The sequence below is a fragment of the Medicago sativa genome, chromosome 8 (genome assembly GCF_051527215.1).
Source record: "Medicago sativa cultivar Bolivia chromosome 8, Bolivia_mono, whole genome shotgun sequence".
Classification (NCBI taxonomy): domain Eukaryota; kingdom Viridiplantae; phylum Streptophyta; class Magnoliopsida; order Fabales; family Fabaceae; genus Medicago; species Medicago sativa.
In genome coordinates, this window is record NC_140756.1 from 68,068,547 (window position 1) to 68,092,151 (window position 23,605).

The 23,605-nt window shown below is 31.4% G+C and overlaps 1 long non-coding RNA gene across 6 annotated transcripts; it reads right to left on the reverse strand.

Moving 5' to 3' along the window:
* Positions 1–260: 260 nt before the first annotated feature.
* On the reverse strand, positions 261–7,856 carry LOC146900850 (uncharacterized). 6 transcript variants are annotated; one of them, XR_015023594.1, is made up of 5 exons: positions 7,525–7,856; positions 6,955–7,434; positions 4,454–6,761; positions 4,136–4,181; positions 261–1,913 (listed from the first exon to the last, which is right to left on the reverse strand). It is a non-coding gene; the product is annotated as an uncharacterized LOC146900850 (long non-coding RNA). The 6 variants fall into 6 exon arrangements; XR_015023595.1 differs by having other exon boundaries at positions 261–4,896; positions 5,083–6,761; XR_015023593.1 differs by lacking the exon at positions 4,136–4,181.
* Between the last annotated feature and the right edge of the window lie 15,749 nt (positions 7,857–23,605).

A 23,605-nucleotide genomic window follows, 5' to 3' on the forward strand; every position in this document is an offset into this window, starting at 1 on the left:
AATAGGAGACAGTAATACCTAGGCTCTTTCTCATGTCCCCTCTTTAAAGTTTAATATTGATGGTTCTCGTAATTTAATCGATAACATCCGGATAAGAACGAATCCATAAATTTTAGGTCGTGGAGACTCTACAAACACATATATAACATTCCATTTTTTAAAGTATAAATTAACATCATAGTTATTCTATGTGATTTTTTTTTTTTTATTTTGAAAACATTAATAATTTATTTTATTTTTTTCCAAAGTCAATAAAGACATTTTTTTTAATATAAATGATTAAACAATCATTTAATCATTAATTTCTAATGTGATTTTCCATCCAATTCTTGATAATATTCATGACCGATCAACCAATAATTAATCCTATTAAATCAAGTTTATTTCTTGAAGAAAACATAAAAACACATTTTTCTTCTTGGCTTATCGAGTTTGCTTCTTGAAGGTTGGACATGCAAAAAGAATTGCCTTTGTTGAAGTGTCGACCTTTGAGTTCATTCCATTGTCAACATACACAAATATTAGTACACCAAGAGAATATATGGATTATGATATATCCAAGAAACATCAAAATAATTATAATGAACATCAAAATTAAAATGTTAGAATTATCAAAATTATCAACCAACTGCCCAGGCAAGCCATTCAATCCCGATTCTTTTTCAGGCATTTACATATTGAATTTCCATAGATTTATCACATCTATTTTACTTAAACTTAATCTGAGATATCCCCCCGTACAAAATGGGTGTTCAACAAACATGGTGTGATCTAGAATGCTTAACAAATGATTTGAAATTGTCTACCATTTTTAAAAAATAATAAAGTTGACGTTTCTAACATCACATACTTCTCATGGCCATAAATATATTAATAGTAAAATATCATGAAGCTGGTGATAAAATGGTAATGGTAATGGTAATAGTAATAGTAACTATTACACAAGTAGAGCACAAGCATTAAGTTTTTTTTAGGTAGCACAAACATTAAGTTATGTTGCAGTGTTAACTTCAAATTAAATGATATCCATAATCATGTTAGTGGCATTAAAAATGAATTAATACCTTACATTGGAGACAATATCTAATTAACAAAGTGTCCATGTATCATGTCAACTAATGAACAAAGTCAATTGAAAGATTCATTTTTCTCTCAAGAGTCTCATACAAGCAAATAAATTTTCAATGCCTAAATATAAACACCAAACATCCAATTACCTTCACTGAACACAGAAATTTCAAAAGTGTAGATACATACTTCTCTTGTTGATCTCATGTTTATTTTTTAAATGAATAATTGATTTTACGTTTTCAAATTTTATTTATTGAATCTTTTGGTTGTACAATAGAAACAATAAACCTTCGTCTAAGACCTCATACATACTACTCAAGTCCCTTACCACCAAAATAAATATGGTGGTTAATATCAAGGCTCAAGGAAAAGTCTTACCTCCGTCTAGTGCTACTATTAGGGAAGTAAACGAACGATCATGCTTCCATCTACCACTCTAAGGGTTGGAAGGTATATAAAAGGACGAGGAGTTAAATAGTAGGGAAAAACCTTAGTCAAACGAGTGGCTTATACGGAATCATGGCACTCAAGTCCAACTTTCAGAGATTACTTTCTCTTAGGGAATTAGGTAGAGGGGAAGGACTCAATCATAAATAATACTCAAAGCTATTAGAAAAAGGTAGTATAATTTATAATGTCTAATTTAATATATCAATCATATCTTTCAATCGTTTATTGAAGTCAGAATTACAGAAGGCTGTCTTCCTTGTTGATCTGAAAAAGGTTTTGAGGATGCGACTCTTAGTCTTTCAATCGTTTATTGAAGTCAGAATTACAGAAGGCTGTCTTCCTTGTTGATCTGAAAAAGGTTTTGAGGATGCGACTCTTAGTAGGTGACTCGTCTGCAAAAAGGTATGTATGCTTTAACATTAGATCTGGTAAGGGGTTAAAATATTAAATAATATCATTTATATCATTTTTTATGAATAAATAAAAATATTGTTACTGTTTTTTTGACAATACACATGCAAAACTATTCAGAGATATATTATCAAATTGAAAATCTTGTTACTGTTTTTTTGACAATACACATACAAAACTATTCAGAGATTTATTATCAAATTGCAACGTTAACCTATAAATACCAAAACAAATTTTATATCATTGCACTAGTGATGTAAATATATCACTTATTTGGTTGTACATATTCTGAAGTTGGTACCACTCTTTCACCTATTTAAGCATTAAACTCTTCAATATTTTTATGACTTGCCATAAATGAATATTCCTTGCATTTTCTTTCTTCTTACCATCAACAATGACTTTGAATAGTGTTTCATGTTAACGGAACACTCTTCACTTAGCATGAAATAATGATAACAAAGTATTCTTCTTCTTGTTGTTTTTTTAGGTGAGTGATAACAATGTCTTGGTTAATAGCAAGAAAATATATAAAAAAAAATTTATCCATAGTAAGTAGGAAAAATATTTGAAGTAATGAATGGGTTCATATATATGTGAAGAAAAAAAAAAGTGTAAATGATATGCCAAATTTTTAAGGCTAAAATATGGTATTGGTCCCTGCAAAATGGGCCAGTTTTGGTTTTAGTCTCTGCAAATTTTTTTTTATAGTTTTTGGTCCCTGCAAAAATAGGCCAGTTTTGGTTTTAGTCCCTGCAAAATTTTTTTATAGTTTTTGGTCCCTGCAAAAATAGGTCAGTTTTGGTTTTAGTCCCTGCAAATTTTTTTGTTATAGTTTTTGGTCCCTGCAAAAAATTTTGTTTTTGGAAATAGTCCCTGACCCCAATTATGTGATGATTTGTCACTTTTGTGCATATGTGGCATATGTGTTTACTTAATAAAAAGAATATTATTTTTTATAATTTATATAACAATAATTATTTTTTAATTAAAAAATAATAATAAAACAGATACAATAATTATTTTTTAATTTATAAAAGTGACAAATCATCACATAACTGGGGTCAGGGACTATTTCCAAAAACAAAATTTTTTGCAGGGACCAAAAACTGTAAAAAAAATTGCAGGGACTAAAACCAAAACTGACCTATTTTTGCAGGAACCAAAAACTATAAAAAAAATTTGCAGGGACTAAAACCAAAACTGATCTATTTTGCAGGGACCAATACCATATTTTAGCCAATTTTTAATGTAAACAAACTAATGAGTTAATGATATCCAGCACAAAGTATAACACTAGAACTCGTTTACAATTTATATCTTGCAAAGAAATAAAACGTGTTGATATTATGAAGCAATACAATTATTACCACTTACAGTCACACTTATTCATCACAAAAAATGATTACGTCACATTTCACTCAACTACTCACTTTTTATTGTTACAAACTTATAATTTTTTTTTTGACACAATTACAAACTTATAATTTATTATTTGATAACTAGATATACATATACATTCAAAACTTAATATCAATCACAACAATCACATGCGCCCACACTTCATAATTTTCATTATATTGAATTGATGTCTTGATCTGTGTGTGCCTATAATAGATATGAATCTTACTTTAATTTAACTTTGATACCAATAAATTTGGTTAAGTTAATAAGTACACAACTCGATAGATGCAAACTCATTTAACATATTCTTTGTCCGGCAAATGTACCATTTTCTGCTATTTGATGTTTGTTTTTCAATTTTGCTAGCTTCAATATTATATGTAACATAATTGATAGATTGTTACTTGGCATCCGTAAATTTTGATAGAAAGACGAATTCCTTCAACAAAACAAGTTCATAAATTCAGTTTAGTTTGAGTCTTGTAAAAAATGATTGTAACAAAAAGCATCATTAAGGATTAATACTTCAGTCTATGTTTTTGTGTCGACTAGCAACTAGATAACTGATTGATTAATTTCATAGATCCTAAGTATGACACTCCAAATGATTTCATTAATATCAAACTATCCTCCAATAGTCACTTAGATGATTATTCATAAACAATAATGTTTAAAACATTAAAGAAATGATATATAATTGCAATGAAGTGTTAGATGTATCAACTCATAACTGAAGTCAATCAAAGCTATAATTTTCCTAAAAGAAAATCTTATACAAGCAAGTTGAATTACCAATTACCTTAACTGATAACATAGTCATTGGAGAACTCCATTAAGCAATCTCTCTTCCAATAAAGATCATCATCAAACATTTTAAATCAAAACTTAATTTTAATTGAATAAAATATAAAGCAGTTGAAATTTATCTAAAGCCATTTGGAATCAAAACTTAATTAGTTGAGTAAATCTAAAGCAATTGAAATCTATCTAAAGCCACCATGAACACGAAATTAAGTAATCGAAACAAACACAGTTTCCCAAATTATGCATCACTTGGATTAATTAAGTGTGTTAACCTATTAATTATAGAAGTCAAATATAAAGTAATAAATGGTACCTTATTCTGTCAGTGAAGGAGAAAATCCAGTTTGGTAATAAATCCTTTGTGATTAGTGTTGTAATTTGTGGTAGAGGAATATACAAAAACGAAAGCATAACAAGAGAAGATCACACACACCATACTAGAGAGATCCATGGAAACTCCAGTGTGATCTCCCTCAAAAGCAACAATATATTCTACTCACTTTTTGACCTTCCATGCAAGCTCACCTATCATGGCAAATGTCATGTTCACAAAGATATTATTCAGATCCACTTCATCATCAAACCACAATCACAAAAGTTTCATCCTCATGTAGCTAAATTCACAGCACAACTCGAGCTTTGATATTTTAAGGATGCAAAACCACTTCTCTTACAATAATTCTCCATTCAATGCATGATGTTGAAGGAAGCATCAACAATACAAAAATCGCGATCATAGCAATGATTTAATTGTACCTGCAAAGAGGATACCTCAATGAACACGAAGATAATCCTAAAGCAAGACAAATACAGAGATCATGCTTCAATTTTTTATTGTACAATAATTGATAGATTACTACTTTGCATCCATTAGTCATGACAAAAGGACAATACCATCAACAAAACAAGTTCATATACTATAGAGACTGCCGTTTCAATTACCATAAATTAGGACTCTTCTATTTATAAGGATGCTTTAGAAATAATAAAGAATGACATTAATGATACCAAACGAAAACAAACTGGAAGGAGACTCTGAAGTTATGGGATGATGAAAGTGATGAGAAAACTGATGAAGAGATTTTACGTTGAGTTGGGCTAGAGTCTTCCAAAAATGACTATAACATTATTAATTCACAAAAAAATAATACTAATTTTATATATTTATTAAATCCTATTGTTTGTGACTTTGAACTCAAACCATACCAATAAAATTAAATGTGACAATCAATAACTATCCTCAAACAACAACAACAACAAATAACATGTAAGTGTAACACATATATACAAACATAATCAAAGAATAAAAAAAAGGGACGACACACCAATGCCTGTTAACCCAGTTCGGCCCAATATGACCTACATCTGGGGGAGAGATCAGCTCTCCAATCCACTATGGAATGAGTGATACAAGGAGGTTACAAGAAATTAAATCCAAGATCTTTCAAAGAACTATCCCGAATTTCTACCCATTTATCAAGTCACCCAGCCTACAATGAAATCCCAAGAGAAATTAAGAGAGAAAGTTTTCATCTTTCTTCTAATGAGAGATCTCACTTCCCAAAGTATACAAAATATAAAAATATCATCTGCATATCCACCCTTATCTAGACTCAGTTTTGTCATCCACCCTTCATAAACAAATTCCATGTATCCATCAATATTCTCTATGCTCACCATAAATAATTTTCTTCTGACATGTTTCTCCTGTTCGATACATCATGTATCAACCATATTGGATTCTTATCAGAGTATGTGCATCATGTTAAGCAATAATAGCCTTAGCAAATATAAAATCAAAGTACATGTAGTTCATGTGAACATAGTACTCTTACATCAAATAATACAAATTCTATAGGAAATCATAAACTAGCTTGCCAATTATTCATAAATAATCGTGTGTCAAAGACATTAAAGAAATAATATACTATAACTGCAATTGAAGTGTTAAACACTAAACCGTAAACCCTAATCATGTGGGAGACGTTAAAGAAATAGCTGGTTAAATTTCCATGTAATAAAGAAGGAAGTAATATAGCTACAATTGAAAGAATATATAACTGCAATTGAAGTGATAATTATGTACGAGACATTAACGAAAGAATATATAACACTAATTGAAGTGTTAATTTGTGGTAATCATGCCTGCACATTAAAGAAATAGATTTGTTAAATGAGTTATGCTATTTCAAGGGAAAGAATTTATCCCGAGCACTTCCCGAATAGCCTTGAACCGATGGATTGGCAATTGATGGAATACATGGGGGGTTACAAAGTAAAAGGTGGAGGAGAGATTAGTAACCAAACAAGCATCGTGATGTTTTCGGGAAAAATAAATTCGCTGAAAGTAGCAATTCTCTTGTTAAATTTGATTATGATAAGGAACTAAGTAGTAATACAACTGCAATTGAAGTGTTAATTTGTTGTAATCATGTTGGAGACATTAAAGAAAGAATATATAAATGCAAATGAGGTGTTAATTTATCGGCTCATAGCTGAATTTAATCGAAGATCCAATCTCCTCAACAATATTATTCAAGAGAATCGAATTTTAGCGTAAATATCAAAAGACCAAGTACCTTAACTGATAACATAATTATCGAAGAACTCCATTAAGCACTCTGCCAATAAAAAAATCGTCAAAAATTTCAATTAGAACTTAATTTAGTTGAGTAAATCTAAATCACATAAATCGTATCTAGAGCCTGGTTTTACATGAGCACGAAATTAATTAACCGAAACAATTATAGTTTCTCAAATTCTGCATAACTTGTTTAAATTAAACTTTGAATGTAAACTAAGAAATGATAGTACCTTATTCAGTCAGCAATGGAGAAAATCCAGTGATAGTGATAAATCCTTTACGATCAGTGTTATGATTTGTTTCTTTGTGATGCGTGGTATATCAATAAAGATAAAAGAATGCATAACGAGAAGAAGAAGAAGATCACACACACACACACCCCACAACACCTGAGGAAGATCCCGGACAATTCCCGTGCGATCTTCCTCAGAAACAACGAAATATTTTTTTATTCATTTTTTTGACCTGCCATGCAAGCGCACCTGTCATGGCATAGGTCGGTTCACAATCACATAATTTTCATCATGTCACTAAATTCATAACAACGCTTCTGTTACAATAATCTTCTCTTCAATTTCAATCCATGCGAAACTCGCGATCATCACAGCGATCCAATTGTACCTGCAACGAGAACATTTCAACTAGGTTGATGAACATTAAGAAAATCGTGCCTCCTCACAATGATAGATATGGGAAATCGAACTTCAGGCCTACAAAAAATGATGCAGATGAAAATGAAATTAGAACAATCACGAAGGTGATTAAAGAAAAATAATCAACAAAGTTAAGATTAATCATACCATGTAAAATTAACCATCGGTGTGTAGATTGTGAACTGATTTATGTGGAAGAATTTGCAGCACGCTACAACGAGATTGATGAAGAAGTAGATATTGGTAAGAATAAAAGAAATGAAGTTGTTGTGAAAATTTAGCGTTTGTTTTACGCTATATATAGAGGTTGTTACGTTGAGTTAGGATCCTTCTATGGGCGCGTTGATGACGAGACAGTGGTGGTTTTTTTTTTTTTTTGAAGGAAGACAGTGGTGGTTCTTATCCTTTTTTTAGACAAAAAAGGAAGGAAAAATAAAATAAAAATTGTGGCTGTATTTGCTCTTAGTTGTGGGTAAGTACAGATTGTTACATGTTGGCTTTTACCATATGTAGGTGGGAATGGAATAAATGTTTGGAAACTATCCACTAAAATGAGTAAAATATAAAATAAGAAAATCAAAAGTTTATATTGTAACAAATTTATTGTTTTTTTTTTTTAACAGATTCAATGTTTGTTATGATGTACATAAAAAAGTTACAATATCAATATTTTTAATAGATGATGATGCAAAGAAGAGCAATAGAAGACCTGGAGAAACAGTCCATGACAATAGAAACAATATCGACCATTGTAAAAAATCTTATTTTGATTTTATACAAAAAAGAATTGTTGTGTTGTATCATTTTTTCCAATTTTACCTTCACCTAATTACTTTTTACCATTTTATTATTCATTGTCAATAAAAACGACAAGACAAATATGTTGGTGCCGTCTTTATGCTAAGTAGCGGAAAGATGGGCACTATCGTGCCCGTCTGTCAGCTCTTTCTACTGCGCTAACGCATATGATTATTTTATTATGTTTGTTTGTATAATTTTGATTAAAATTTTTAAATATTAATGGAAATTATTGATATATTAATTTATAAACAAAATATTGTCAAGACATATAACAAAATTATTTTTGAACTCAACATATTTTAGTTTGCCTGCATATAAAATTAAGATAAAATAATGATTATTTATTGTTTATTCTAATAGTAATTAGTAACATCATAACATAAATGTATAAATGACATGTTATGTAAAAGAAACATTGATATGATTACGATAAAAGAATATCTTTAAAAACTATATTTTTCATAAAGTTTCCATCTTCTCCTTCTATTTACCCTTCTTTAATGAGAACTTTTGTTAAATTTTTAGATAAAGCTACATATAATTGACCATGGCTGAAAACATGCCGTGGAAGATAGATTCCTACATTGGGAATGGTCTGCCCTTGTGACTTATTTATGGGAAACTGTTTTCTACTAAGCACAAAGGAAAGTCATGAACTTACATTTATTTTTAATTTAATTCTGGGCAAGAATGTTCTTTTTCCAGCATTGCTTCATGTTAGGATTTTCATATCCAACATATTCTTAAATAAACCACGACATAACAATCATGTCCCATTACACATGCCATATCCAGGGTAGATGTTTCGCAACAACATCAAAGATGCACGTTTTTTTACCTTTAAAATATGTGGTGGGATACTTCCTTGAGCAATTGAGTTTAGGAATTCCTGTTGATATAAGTTATGAGTATCCCCTTCAACCTGGTCAAATGACAATAAATTATGTTCTTCTCCTGGAAACTGATTGATAATTAATATTTAGGGTAGTGTTAACTTGTGCCCTTAGGGCACATGTTAAGAAATCCAAAAGAAGAAATATTCTATAAAATTTTGTGCATTTAATTGATTAAAAAGTTAAAGATTAAATGCATTGCACACATTCCAATGAATTATTTTCATATTTGAATCATTAACTTGTGCCTTGAGGGCACAAGTTATCATTTCCCTAATATTTAATATAGTCATAACAAATCTTTTTCTAAAATATTTTTAGTCCTAATCTTTTTTTAGAGGATTTAAAGTTCAATCTTTAACATTGTTTTTTGCTCACGTTTGTTACTAATCTTTTTTTTAGAGGATTTAAAGTCCAATCTTTAACATTATTATTTTTTTCTCATGTTTGTTACTAATATTTTTTTAGAGGATTTAAAGTCCAATCTTTGACATTATTTTTTGCTCTCGTTTGTTACTAATCTTTTTTTTTTAGGATTTAAGTCCAATCTTTAACAATATTTTTTGGTCACGTTTGTTACTAATCTTTTTTTTAGAGGATTTAAAGTCCAATCTTTAACAATATTTTTTGCTCACGTTTGTTACTAATCTTTTTTTTAGAGGATTTAAAGTCCAATCTTTAACATTATTTTTTGCTCACGTTTGTTACAATTGATCAAAGGATAAGGAAGAGTAACTTAAAATAATATGAAAATACTAATTTTTGTGGAAGAGATATGAAAATACTTGACAATCTTTGTCGGTTCTATTGAGGGGAACAACATAGATGTACAACATAAAATCGGCTGATAAAAAAGTAACATGAGTTTTTGTTTTGTGCTAGTTTTTTGTTAGTTTGATCTGGATTAACGGAGGTAAAAGAGGGTTAACGAGGACAATTAGTGGCATGGATTAGTAATCCACGTGTTATTTTATAATTGGTTAACAGTAAGAACAGTTCATAAGGAATTGTGTGTATGTTTTCTCTTTAAATTAAATTTATTATTATCTATCTGTTACATGTGTCATTTGTATTTAAAATTAAAATTAAAAATTAAGGGTAATTTTAGAAAGAAAAGTTCAACCCAAAAGTGTGCTAAAAGGGGAAGCACTTGGGTGACCTAATGTCACCGTGACATTAAATCTGGGCCACACAACATCTGGGCCACACAACACATACAACACATCTGGGCCACACAACACAACACATTTGTGTGGCCCAGATTTAATGTCACGGTGACATTATGTCATTCAAGTATTTTCCGTGCTAAAAGTGGTAGTTTTCTTTATATATAGTATAGATAATATTATAATGTCATGTCGTGTTCCACTTTAATTAATAAGATAAATGTGACATGTGATGAGATGAGATGCCATGTGATGCTTTAACAAGAAAATATAAAAACAGAAAACATGCATGCACTATTAAGGTCATTCTATGTTGCACAAGAAAAACATGCATTCATTTTTATTATTGGATTAATAAATTTTTTATTAAGTTAAATGAAATATGAAGATACTTTGAAAAATAAACTTATATATAGTATAAAACTATTTTACTTGTGTATGTTAGACGAGACCTATTATTAAATGCCGCGAAGGTAATTTATAAAGTGTTATATGATAGGCCTTATGGGAGGTTTTTCAATGAGTTTTTCAAGGTACGAACTCAATATTTCACATTCTTATGAATGGAGTCGGTCAATTGTATTTTAGGTCCTCTCTGAAGTAACAATTGCTGGGGAAAAACTAGGAAGCAAATTACTTTTTCATTTTGATGCAAGAAAAAGGTTATTGCTTTTGTGGGACATATTTTTGGTTTTAGTAGAGTTCACCATTAAAATAAAATTTGAATGAGTTATTTCAAAATGAGTTATTTCAAAGTGACGTGTTGGATGAGAGCCACTAACATTAAAATAAAATTTGAATGAGTTATTTCAAAGTGACGTGTTGGAGACCCACTAAGAACCTTTAAAATTTGCAAGGCTTTGTTACTAGCGTTGTCAACCTTATTATCTCCCAAAGGTATGGTTTAGAATACTCTTTCTTACAACGGGAACTCTCACAATGAGTTTTTTTTTTTTTTACTAAGACATGTTTTATCTTGGTTTTCGGGTGTCAAACATTGATTACGTTTGAACCTTTCAAACCGATGATATCTTATTTTTTCTTGGGAAGGGAAAAAGTAAGCAAAACCCTTGAGAATCGAGGTCCGGGAGTTGTTTTCGCTACGGGAAGGTGTTAGGCACCCATAACGACTATAGTATCCTATAGGAACCGTCTTTAATTTCTACGCGCGCGCTTTATTTTTAAATGCTATTTTGAAAATGATATTTACACCTAAGAGTTTCTAAGTGAAGAATTGGAGGGAGAAGAATGTTTTTGGATTTTTATTTTATTTGAATTGAAGGAATTTTGTTCCTTGCCTACGTACCCGTTTAAGGGATCAAATCCACCGTAGTTCTCTTCCAAAAATGTTTTTGTTTTTGTTGGTTGATTTTAAGTTTGAAAATGGGATTTTGAAGAATAGAAAGAGGCCTCAAGGGCATGAGTTTGTAAAAAGTGGGGTTGGATTAGTCATTTGCAAAAGAAGTCAAATATGATTATTTTTCATTGAATTTTGATTAAGAAAATAAAAGGGAAAATTACAATGGGATTTTGATCCCAAGGTGTATTTAGAAAATGGTTTGAATGATGTTTGTTCACATTTTTTTGGAAATTGATTTTTCTAAGTATAAAGCCTAAACATTCATCTAAACATACAATCCTAAACATACATCTAAACATGCATATTCTAGCTATATATATCTAAAGTGAAGTGTGTGCATGTGTCGGTGCTTGTGTCGGTGTACATTATTAGAGTCCATTGTCCTCATTACATCATGCCCTAATTACATTCTATGGTCTTGCAAGAATTAAAATGACATGAAAGTAAAATATTACAAGAATTCCTAAGTGTTACATTCTAATTTTTGCATGAAACTAAATTGCAAGAAATAAAAGAATGGAGGAGATGAAGTATGGAATGCTTATGACGTATGAAACATGAAACAAAACGGTTAGTGGCACAAGATGTAAAATAAAATGGAAGTAAGCAAAAGAGCATAGTAAAATAGCTAGGATTTAACAAGGAAATAGGCAAAAACCTAACCAAAAACATGATGAAATTGTACTTGAAGACTACTAAAATTCTAAGGCAAAACCAAGGCCTATAACCCTCACACTAATGGTAAAATTCCAAAGGTTTTAAATCCATCATGATGTGAGAAATTAAGGGACATTAGCATGCAATACAATCATAGTATTTTCAAGCCTATTCGCACTTTATTTGACACAAGAAACACACATAATTTACAAAGTACAAAATTCATGATAAGAAACCAAATCAAACAGCAAGTATATACAAAATCAAGAGGCCAACTTACTCAAAAAAATGCATATTCAAAGTCACTATTATGTGCTAAATTCAAGAGCCAAAATCACTTCAAAATTGCACAAAGTTTTACAAGAAAAAGCGAGCCAAAAGCACAAGAAAGTTGCACATAATCTTGAAGTGAATTTCAGCATGGAATCACATCCCAAAAGATGGGTTTTAAAATGCTAAAATTGCTACTAAAGATTCACAAAAGCTTAAAAGTCTTTACAACAAAATTCGCACAAAAATTAAACAAAAGTATTAGATCACATTGTAAAATATTTTTCACATACTTTTCACAATCTTTTAACATGCAAGAAGCCACAAAAAATACTAAGGAAAATTTAAAGAACACGTAAAAAATTATTAGGAGCTTTTATCGAGAAAATCTGCACAACAGGGGGGTATGAACAGCAGAATTAACAAAACATGCAAGGAAAAGGGGGGGTATGCCAGTAACACATCAAAATATGAAACAGAGAACAAATAGTTGGGCTTGGGTATGAGCTGGATCAGGCTTGATCCATGGGTTGGTGGGTATGGGTTAGTTAAAAGAACAAGTTATTGTTGAGAAAGAGGACTAACGCATACTTCTCCTTCCTAAACACAGCAACACTCTTCTTTCTCTTTTCTCACTCTAGGACCAAGTCACCTGGAGAAGAAGAAGTAGCCGGTGGTGGAACTGCTCCGGCGCGGTGGTCCACCGTGTCGCCGCCGTGTCGGAGCTGTAACCTTACTCTTTTTCTAAACAAATTACACCGATGGCTTCCTCTCCTTCTCTTCTTTGCATTTCTTCTAACCTTTTTCGAAAACGATCAAACGCGAAGCCTAGATCTACAGTCATGGATTCGGAAATTCTGGTATAAAGTGAAGCAATAAAACCAAACGCCAATCATACCTTTGTTTGAATCGGAGAAACAGAGCAAACACGATGAACACTTCAAGGTCTGAGCTGTGTTAACGTTGAATTCGAGCTTTCTTCCACGTTTTGGCTTAATCCGCTCCACTTCTTCCTTTCAATTTCTGTGAAATCAACTGCAGAATACGAATTTGTCACGGTTATCACCAGGATTTGCGATTTTGAATGGCTTGACTATTGTGAATCGAATTGGCGAGAATCAATAGAGAATTTTGCGAATTATGCCAGTGAATTTGTGAGGTTTCTTTGTGACGGTGATGGCGGTGGAATTGGTGGAAATATTGGTGAATTTTGGTGGTGAATTTTGGTAGTGAAGGTTGATGATGATGATGGCGGTTTGGAGAAGGTTGTGGTGGTTGGAGGTAGTTTGAGTGGTGGTTTTTGGTGGTTAGGGATGAGAGAGAAAGTTGTTAGGGTGGTGATGGAAGTGGAGAAAGTTAGTTAGAAGAGAGAGAAAGTGGGAGAGAAAAATGATTAGAAAAATGATTTTTTTTGGAATTTTTGGGAATTTTTGTGTGAAAAATGATTAGTTGAATGAACCTTGAACAACTTTGACCTATTTAGGTGATGTGGAAATGCTTGGACCAATTGGAATGGGACATGTGGCACTAGACTTGTAACAAACTCTTAAGGACCAATAGCACTTGGACACATGACACTTGGACTTAACACACTTAAAAAGGATTAAAATGTAAATAACAAGAGTACGAGGACTAAAATGAAAATTAAAACTAAAATTGAATTGAAAAAAGTAAATTGAAAATTAACGTAGAGCGAGACGATTAAAAACAACAAAGCAGATTAAAATGAATCAGAGATTTTATGTGAAATGACCAAAATGCCCCCTAGGGACTAAAATGACTCGAAACGACTCAAATGCAATTTTAAAATGATTTTTTTTACAAGGGATTAAAGAAAGAGTTTATCCAAGCGAATTAAAAGACTCAGAGACAATTTTTAGAATTTAAACAGGGTTTTAACACATGAAAAGACCAAAATGCCCCTAGGGGCAAAATTGACTCAAAATGACTTCAAATGCGATTTTAAAATGGTTTTTGACATAGAATGGAACAGAGACTTATTCAAACCAAATGAAAAGACTCAAACAAGTTTTAAAAGACTGAGAAAAATTTTGACATAGGAAATGACTAAAATACCCTTCTATGTGAATTTTGCAAATAACATTGAAATAAAATGCAGAGAAAGATGTAATTGATCAGAGACATATCAAATGACTTAAAATGCAAGAAAAGAAGAATTGAGTTAGTATTTTTAGGTCCAAAATTAGGGTATAACAAGACATAATGAGATGGCAGTTGTAACACCCCGTTTTCCCAACGTGAAAATTTCGTAAATAAATCAGAGTATTCATCGTAAACGGAATGTCACATTTCATAAAAATCATAAATTGAATAAATAAATATTTATCCTTCAAAATTATTCAACTTAATCTTTAAAACTTCGCAGCGGAATTAGTTCAACAACATAAAAGTCTTTGGCACGCAGGCCTCATCATAAAAGTCTCATAAATCTTAGTTCAAAAATAATTCTTAAACTTCAACCTCATCATAAAAGTTTCATAAATCTTAGTTCAAAAATAATTCTTAAACTTCAAAAGCAATACGTAAAGGAACAGAAAATAGTATTAAAATCCCCATCCCGTTACGTATCAGAGCATCCTAGACACGATGTGAGGAGTCTACTCACGAACACAGCTAATCTTTATTACCTGCACATTACCCACGGTCGAGGCAACATATACGCAGAAGGGGTGAGATTTCTCAAACAATAATATTAAGCTTATAAATCATAAATTACATTTAACAACATAAACATCTTATAATTTAACAATTATAATTAAATACATAAACATCATCACTCATCTTAGCAAAATATCATCATATAGCAGTCACAGTCATCGTCACATATCATCATACTAAAAGACATCACAAGGTAATTCGTTAAAACATCACAACTTAACGACTTGACTTGACAATGCATCTAGACTCGACTATGCAACTCTTAACGTCTTAAACCATCTCGAATCATCATGAAATGCAAATGCATGTGGTACCATTTTAGGGCATAAGCCCTCATCGTCGTGGTTGAGCATAAGCTCTCATCGTCGTGGTTGAGCATAAGCTCTCATCGTCGTGGTTGAGCATAAGCTCTCATCGTCGTGGTTGAGCAAAAGCTCCATCGTCGTGGTTGAGCAAAAGCTCCAGGGCATGAGCCCTCATCTATAAATGAGTATGCATGGACTCAACATCTTACGTCTTAGAACTTCATGAACATCTTATAACTCTTTGACTTAGACCGACACTTACATCTTAAATAAGACTCAACAGTATATGCAACACTTATAAAGTCACATCATATCAGCATCATAACTTAACAGTATCAAATGATAAACATCAACATCTTAAACATCGCATCAACATAAACATCATAAATAACACATGTTTAAATCACACATCTTCCAAATAGCACTTCATTATATAACACATCTTTTTCACATTATCATTAAATCATACATCTTCAAATAACACATCTTTAAATATTCTCATCTTCATATAGCACATATTTAAATCACACATCTTCAAATAACAGATCAATACACATCGTCAAAAATTCATCATTAAAACTTATTATTTCAAACACATTTAAATAATAGTAGGAATAATTTTCATTATAACAATTACCTCAATAAAGTAACTTAAAAATAATATATATAATTTTGAGCTGATAGTGACAAGTCTCGACTGAACATATCCAAGTAAGCTTATGCTACATATAATAAGCTTATAAGGGTAGTTTAAACTAATAGTAGGTGGCAGATATTTCAACGTCTTTGCAACTTTGGTGAAATTAGACCATGGGCTATGAAGCTAAATAGGAATTGAGCCTCATCTAAATTCTACTTTTGAATAAGGATAATTTAATAATTTGCCTAAATAAATTTCGAATAATAGGTCGTATGTTATCAGGTAAGGAATTTCATATTAACTAATCTCATGAACAATTATGAGAAAATCTATCTCTGGTCTTTTAGAAAACATGCTAAATAACTATAATTCTTAGGGCATGTTGTCATCTAGTCAATGGCCATTCTATCACTAAGTGTACATGGCTATCGAGATTCAACAAATAAAAAGGAACTAAATACAGAGGTGCCTATTTGGTCTTATAATTTTATCAAATAAAGGACATAAATGATGATCAAGAGGGACGAAACAAATCTGTTAGTCGCGAGAGAGGAGAACAATGAGAAAAATTGATGAAGGCTTTGAAAACTCACAAACGGGATTAAACAAGCTTCTGCGAGTGATTCAAGTGGTGGATAAGGGAAAAGAAAAACACTTTGAGGCATTACTAGTAACAACCATGATATTTTAAACAGCCCTAGGATATGATCCGCTTGGCAGAGACATCATTGAGGTTCTTTTTCAAGTATCACAAATTTATATTCCTAAAGACAATCATACAAAACCTGCCGATCCAAATCATGAAGGAGATGACTCAAAATAATTCATAATAGTAATACCAAATATCAATCATGAATTTAACACGAAACATCACAATTTAGAAAAGAAAATCAAACATATAATTACAGTGACATAAAAGAACAGAAATTTAATCATAGATTCATCAAAAGAATTAGATAACAACGAAAATTAACCCTTCACTATCCATATGATCATGCAACCCTTACCGATGAATAAAACACCCCCCTTAAAAACTCATCCTAAAGCATGTTAGATGCAATCTAATGATTCACAGACCTAATATTAGTGAAAGATAGTCTCACCCTTACCTTAGATTGTTTTTCTGAAATCAAAAGCAGCGTTTTTCGTTCCTAGGGTTCTCTCTCTGAGTTCTCCTCTTTCTCCTCTTTCTCCAAAAAGCGGTTTAACGAAAAAACTCTTTCTAACCTAAGCTTCCTTATTTATAATATTAATCACTCTTCCTAAATCTATTTAGGCCCAATAACTTATTCTTATTTCTATTCTAACCTCCAATTCTACTTACACTAATAATTCTCGTATTCTAATAAATAATAAAATAATGCCACATAATAAAATACTAACACCTCATATATATAAATAAATCACATAAATAGAGTCTAACTTAATAAAAATAATTCCTTTCAAAAAAAAACTTAATAAAAATAATTAAATAAAAAGGAGGGCGTTACAACTCTCCCCAACTTAAAAGAATTTCGTCCTCGAAATTCAAAGCACAAGAGAAAATAAATTTAGTTATTGCTTCTTCAACAAAACACAAAAAACCACATCAAAGTTAGTCAGTTAAACACGATCACATAATAAAACATAACTATTAACTAGAAAACATGACGAAACGACTCATCTACTTGGCCGGACGGACCGACCTGCTCTGATACCAATTGTAACACCCCGTTTTCCCAACGTGAAAATTTCGTAAATAAATCAGAGTATTCATCGTAAACGGAATGTCACATTTCATAAAAATCATAAATTGAATAAATAAATATTTATCCTTCAAAATTATTCAACTTAATCTTTAAAACTTCGCAGCGGAATTAGTTCAACAACATAAAAGTCTTTGGCACGCAGGCCTCATCATAAAAGTCTCATAAATCTTAGTTCAAAAATAATTCTTAAACTTCAACCTCATCATAAAAGTTTCATAAATCTTAGTTCAAAAATAATTCTTAAACTTCAAAAGCAATACGTAAAGGAACAGAAAATAGTATTAAAATCCCCATCCCGTTACGTATCAGAGCATCCTAGACACGATGTGAGGAGTCTACTCACGAACACAGCTAATCTTTATTACCTGCACATTACCCACGGTCGAGGCAACATATACGTAGAAGGGGTGAGATTTCTCAAACAATAATATTAAGCTTATAAATCATAAATTACATTTAACAACATAAACATCTTATAATTTAACAATTATAATTAAATACATAAACATCATCACTCATCTTAGCAAAATATCATCATATAGCAGTCACAGTCATCGTCACATATCATCATACTAAAAGACATCACAAGGTAATTCGTTAAAACATCACAACTTAACGACTTGACTTGACAATGCATCTAGACTCGACTATGCAACTCTTAACGTCTTAAACCATCTCGAATCATCATGAAATGCAAATGCATGTGGTACCATTTTAGGGCATAAGCTCTCATCGTCGTGGTTGAGCATAAGCTCTCATCGTCGTGGTTGAGCATAAGCTCTCATCGTCGTGGTTGAGCAAAAGCTCCATCGTCGTGGTTGAGCAAAAGCTCCAGGGCATGAGCCCTCATCTATAAATGAGTATGCATGGACTCAACATCTTACGTCTTAGAACTTCATGAACATCTTATAACTCTTTGACTTAGACCGACACTTACATCTTAAATAAGACTCAACAGTATATGCAACACTTATAAAGTCACATCATATCAGCATCATAACTTAACAGTATCAAATGATAAACATCAACATCTTAAACATCGCATCAACATAAACATCATAAATAACACATGTTTAAATCACACATCTTCCAAATAGCACTTCATTATATAACACATCTTTTTCACATTATCATTAAATCATACATCTTCAAATAACACATCTTTAAATATTCTCATCTTCATATAGCACATATTTAAATCACACATCTTCAAATAACAGATCAATACACATCGTCAAAAATTCATCATTAAAACTTATTATTTCAAACACATTTAAATAATAGTAGGAATAATTTTCATTATAACAATTACCTCAATAAAGTAACTTAAAAATAATATATATAATTTTGAGCTGATAGTGACAAGTCTCGACTGAACATATCCAAGTAAGCTTATGCTACATATAATAAGCTTATAAGGGTAGTTTAAACTAATAGTAGGTGGCAGATATTTCAACGTCTTTGCAACTTTGGTGAAATTAGACCATGGGCTATGAAGCTAAATAGGAATTGAGCCTCATCTAAATTCTACTTTTGAATAAGGATAATTTAATAATTTGCCTAAATAAATTTCGAATAATAGGTCGTATGTTATCAGGTAAGGAATTTCATATTAACTAATCTCATGAACAATTATGAGAAAATCTATCTCTGGTCTTTTAGAAAACATGCTAAATAACTATAATTCTTAGGGCATGTTGTCATCTAGTCAATGGCCATTCTATCACTAAGTGTACATGGCTATCGAGATTCAACAAATAAAAAGGAACTAAATACAGAGGTGCCTATTTGGTCTTATAATTTTATCAAATAAAGGACATAAATGATGATCAAGAGGGACGAAACAAATCTGTTAGTCGCGAGAGAGGAGAACAATGAGAAAAATTGATGAAGGCTTTGAAAACTCACAAACGGGATTAAACAAGCTTCTGCGAGTGATTCAAGTGGTGGATAAGGGAAAAGAAAAACACTTTGAGGCATTACTAGTAACAACCATGATATTTTAAACAGCCCTAGGATATGATCCGCTTGGCAGAGACATCATTGAGGTTCTTTTTCAAGTATCACAAATTTATATTCCTAAAGACAATCATACAAAACCTGCCGATCCAAATCATGAAGGAGATGACTCAAAATAATTCATAATAGTAATACCAAATATCAATCATGAATTTAACACGAAACATCACAATTTAGAAAAGAAAATCAAACATATAATTACAGTGACATAAAAGAACAGAAATTTAATCATAGATTCATCAAAAGAATTAGATAACAACGAAAATTAACCCTTCACTATCCATATGATCATGCAACCCTTACCGATGAATAAAACACCCCCCTTAAAAACTCATCCTAAAGCATGTTAGATGCAATCTAATGATTCACAGACCTAATATTAGTGAAAGATAGTCTCACCCTTACCTTAGATTGTTTTTCTGAAATCAAAAGCAGCGTTTTTCGTTCCTAGGGTTCTCTCTCTGAGTTCTCCTCTTTCTCCTCTTTCTCCAAAAAGCGGTTTAACGAAAAAACTCTTTCTAACCTAAGCTTCCTTATTTATAATATTAATCACTCTTCCTAAATCTATTTAGGCCCAATAACTTATTCTTATTTCTATTCTAACCTCCAATTCTACTTACACTAATAATTCTCGTATTCTAATAAATAATAAAATAATGCCACATAATAAAATACTAACACCTCATATATATAAATAAATCACATAAATAGAGTCTAACTTAATAAAAATAATTCCTTTCAAAAAAAAAACTTAATAAAAATAATTAAATAAAAAGGAGGGCGTTACAACTCTCCCCAACTTAAAAGAATTTCGTCCTCGAAATTCAAAGCACAAGAGAAAATAAATTTAGTTATTGCTTCTTCAACAAAACACAAAAAACCACATCAAAGTTAGTCAGTTAAACACGATCACATAATAAAACATAACTATTAACTAGAAAACATGACGAAACGACTCATCTACTTGGCCGGACGGACCGACCTGCTCTGATACCAATTGTAACACCCCGTTTTCCCAACGTGAAAATTTCGTAAATAAATCAGAGTATTCATCGTAAACGGAATAAAAATCATAAATTGAATAAATAAATATTTATCCTTCAAAATTATTCAACTTAATCTTTAAAACTTCGCAGCGGAATTAGTTCAACAACATAAAAGTCTTTGGCACGCAGGCCTCATCATAAAAGTCTCATAAATCTTAGTTCAAAAATAATTCTTAAACTTCAACCTCATCATAAAAGTTTCATAAATCTTAGTTCAAAAATAATTCTTAAACTTCAAAAGCAATACGTAAAGGAACAGAAAATAGTATTAAAATCCCCATCCCGTTACGTATCAGAGCATCCTAGACACGATGTGAGGAGTCTACTCACGAACACAGCTAATCTTTATTACCTGCACATTACCCACGGTCGAGGCAACATATACGCAGAAGGGGTGAGATTTCTCAAACAATAATATTAAGCTTATAAATCATAAATTACATTTAACAACATAAACATCTTATAATTTAACAATTATAATTAAATACATAAACATCATCACTCATCTTAGCAAAATATCATCATATAGCAGTCACAGTCATCGTCACATATCATCATACTAAAAGACATCACAAGGTAATTCGTTAAAACATCACAACTTAACGACTTGACTTGACAATGCATCTAGACTCGACTATGCAACTCTTAACGTCTTAAACCATCTCGAATCATCATGAAATGCAAATGCATGTGGTACCATTTTAGGGCATAAGCCCTCATCGTCGTGGTTGAGCATAAGCTCTCATCGTCGTGGTTGAGCATAAGCTCTCATCGTCGTGGTTGAGCATAAGCTCTCATCGTCGTGGTTGAGCAAAAGCTCCATCGTCGTGGTTGAGCAAAAGCTCCAGGGCATGAGCCCTCATCTATAAATGAGTATGCATGGACTCAACATCTTACGTCTTAGAACTTCATGAACATCTTATAACTCTTTGACTTAGACCGACACTTACATCTTAAATAAGACTCAACAGTATATGCAACACTTATAAAGTCACATCATATCAGCATCATAACTTAACAGTATCAAATGATAAACATCAACATCTTAAACATCGCATCAACATAAACATCATAAATAACACATGTTTAAATCACACATCTTCCAAATAGCACTTCATTATATAACACATCTTTTTCACATTATCATTAAATCATACATCTTCAAATAACACATCTTTAAATATTCTCATCTTCATATAGCACATATTTAAATCACACATCTTCAAATAACAGATCAATACACATCGTCAAAAATTCATCATTAAAACTTATTATTTCAAACACATTTAAATAATAGTAGGAATAATTTTCATTATAACAATTACCTCAATAAAGTAACTTAAAAATAATATATATAATTTTGAGCTGATAGTGACAAGTCTCGACTGAACATATCCAAGTAAGCTTATGCTACATATAATAAGCTTATAAGGGTAGTTTAAACTAATAGTAGGTGGCAGATATTTCAACGTCTTTGCAACTTTGGTGAAATTAGACCATGGGCTATGAAGCTAAATAGGAATTGAGCCTCATCTAAATTCTACTTTTGAATAAGGATAATTTAATAATTTGCCTAAATAAATTTCGAATAATAGGTCGTATGTTATCAGGTAAGGAATTTCATATTAACTAATCTCATGAACAATTATGAGAAAATCTATCTCTGGTCTTTTAGAAAACATGCTAAATAACTATAATTCTTAGGGCATGTTGTCATCTAGTCAATGGCCATTCTATCACTAAGTGTACATGGCTATCGAGATTCAACAAATAAAAAGGAACTAAATACAGAGGTGCCTATTTGGTCTTATAATTTTATCAAATAAAGGACATAAATGATGATCAAGAGGGACGAAACAAATCTGTTAGTCGCGAGAGAGGAGAACAATGAGAAAAATTGATGAAGGCTTTGAAAACTCACAAACGGGATTAAACAAGCTTCTGCGAGTGATTCAAGTGGTGGATAAGGGAAAAGAAAAACACTTTGAGGCATTACTAGTAACAACCATGATATTTTAAACAGCCCTAGGATATGATCCGCTTGGCAGAGACATCATTGAGGTTCTTTTTCAAGTATCACAAATTTATATTCCTAAAGACAATCATACAAAACCTGCCGATCCAAATCATGAAGGAGATGACTCAAAATAATTCATAATAGTAATACCAAATATCAATCATGAATTTAACACGAAACATCACAATTTAGAAAAGAAAATCAAACATATAATTACAGTGACATAAAAGAACAGAAATTTAATCATAGATTCATCAAAAGAATTAGATAACAACGAAAATTAACCCTTCACTATCCATATGATCATGCAACCCTTACCGATGAATAAAACACCCCCCTTAAAAACTCATCCTAAAGCATGTTAGATGCAATCTAATGATTCACAGACCTAATATTAGTGAAAGATAGTCTCACCCTTACCTTAGATTGTTTTTCTGAAATCAAAAGCAGCGTTTTTCGTTCCTAGGGTTCTCTCTCTGAGTTCTCCTCTTTCTCCTCTTTCTCCAAAAAGCGGTTTAACGAAAAAACTCTTTCTAACCTAAGCTTCCTTATTTATAATATTAATCACTCTTCCTAAATCTATTTAGGCCCAATAACTTATTCTTATTTCTATTCTAACCTCCAATT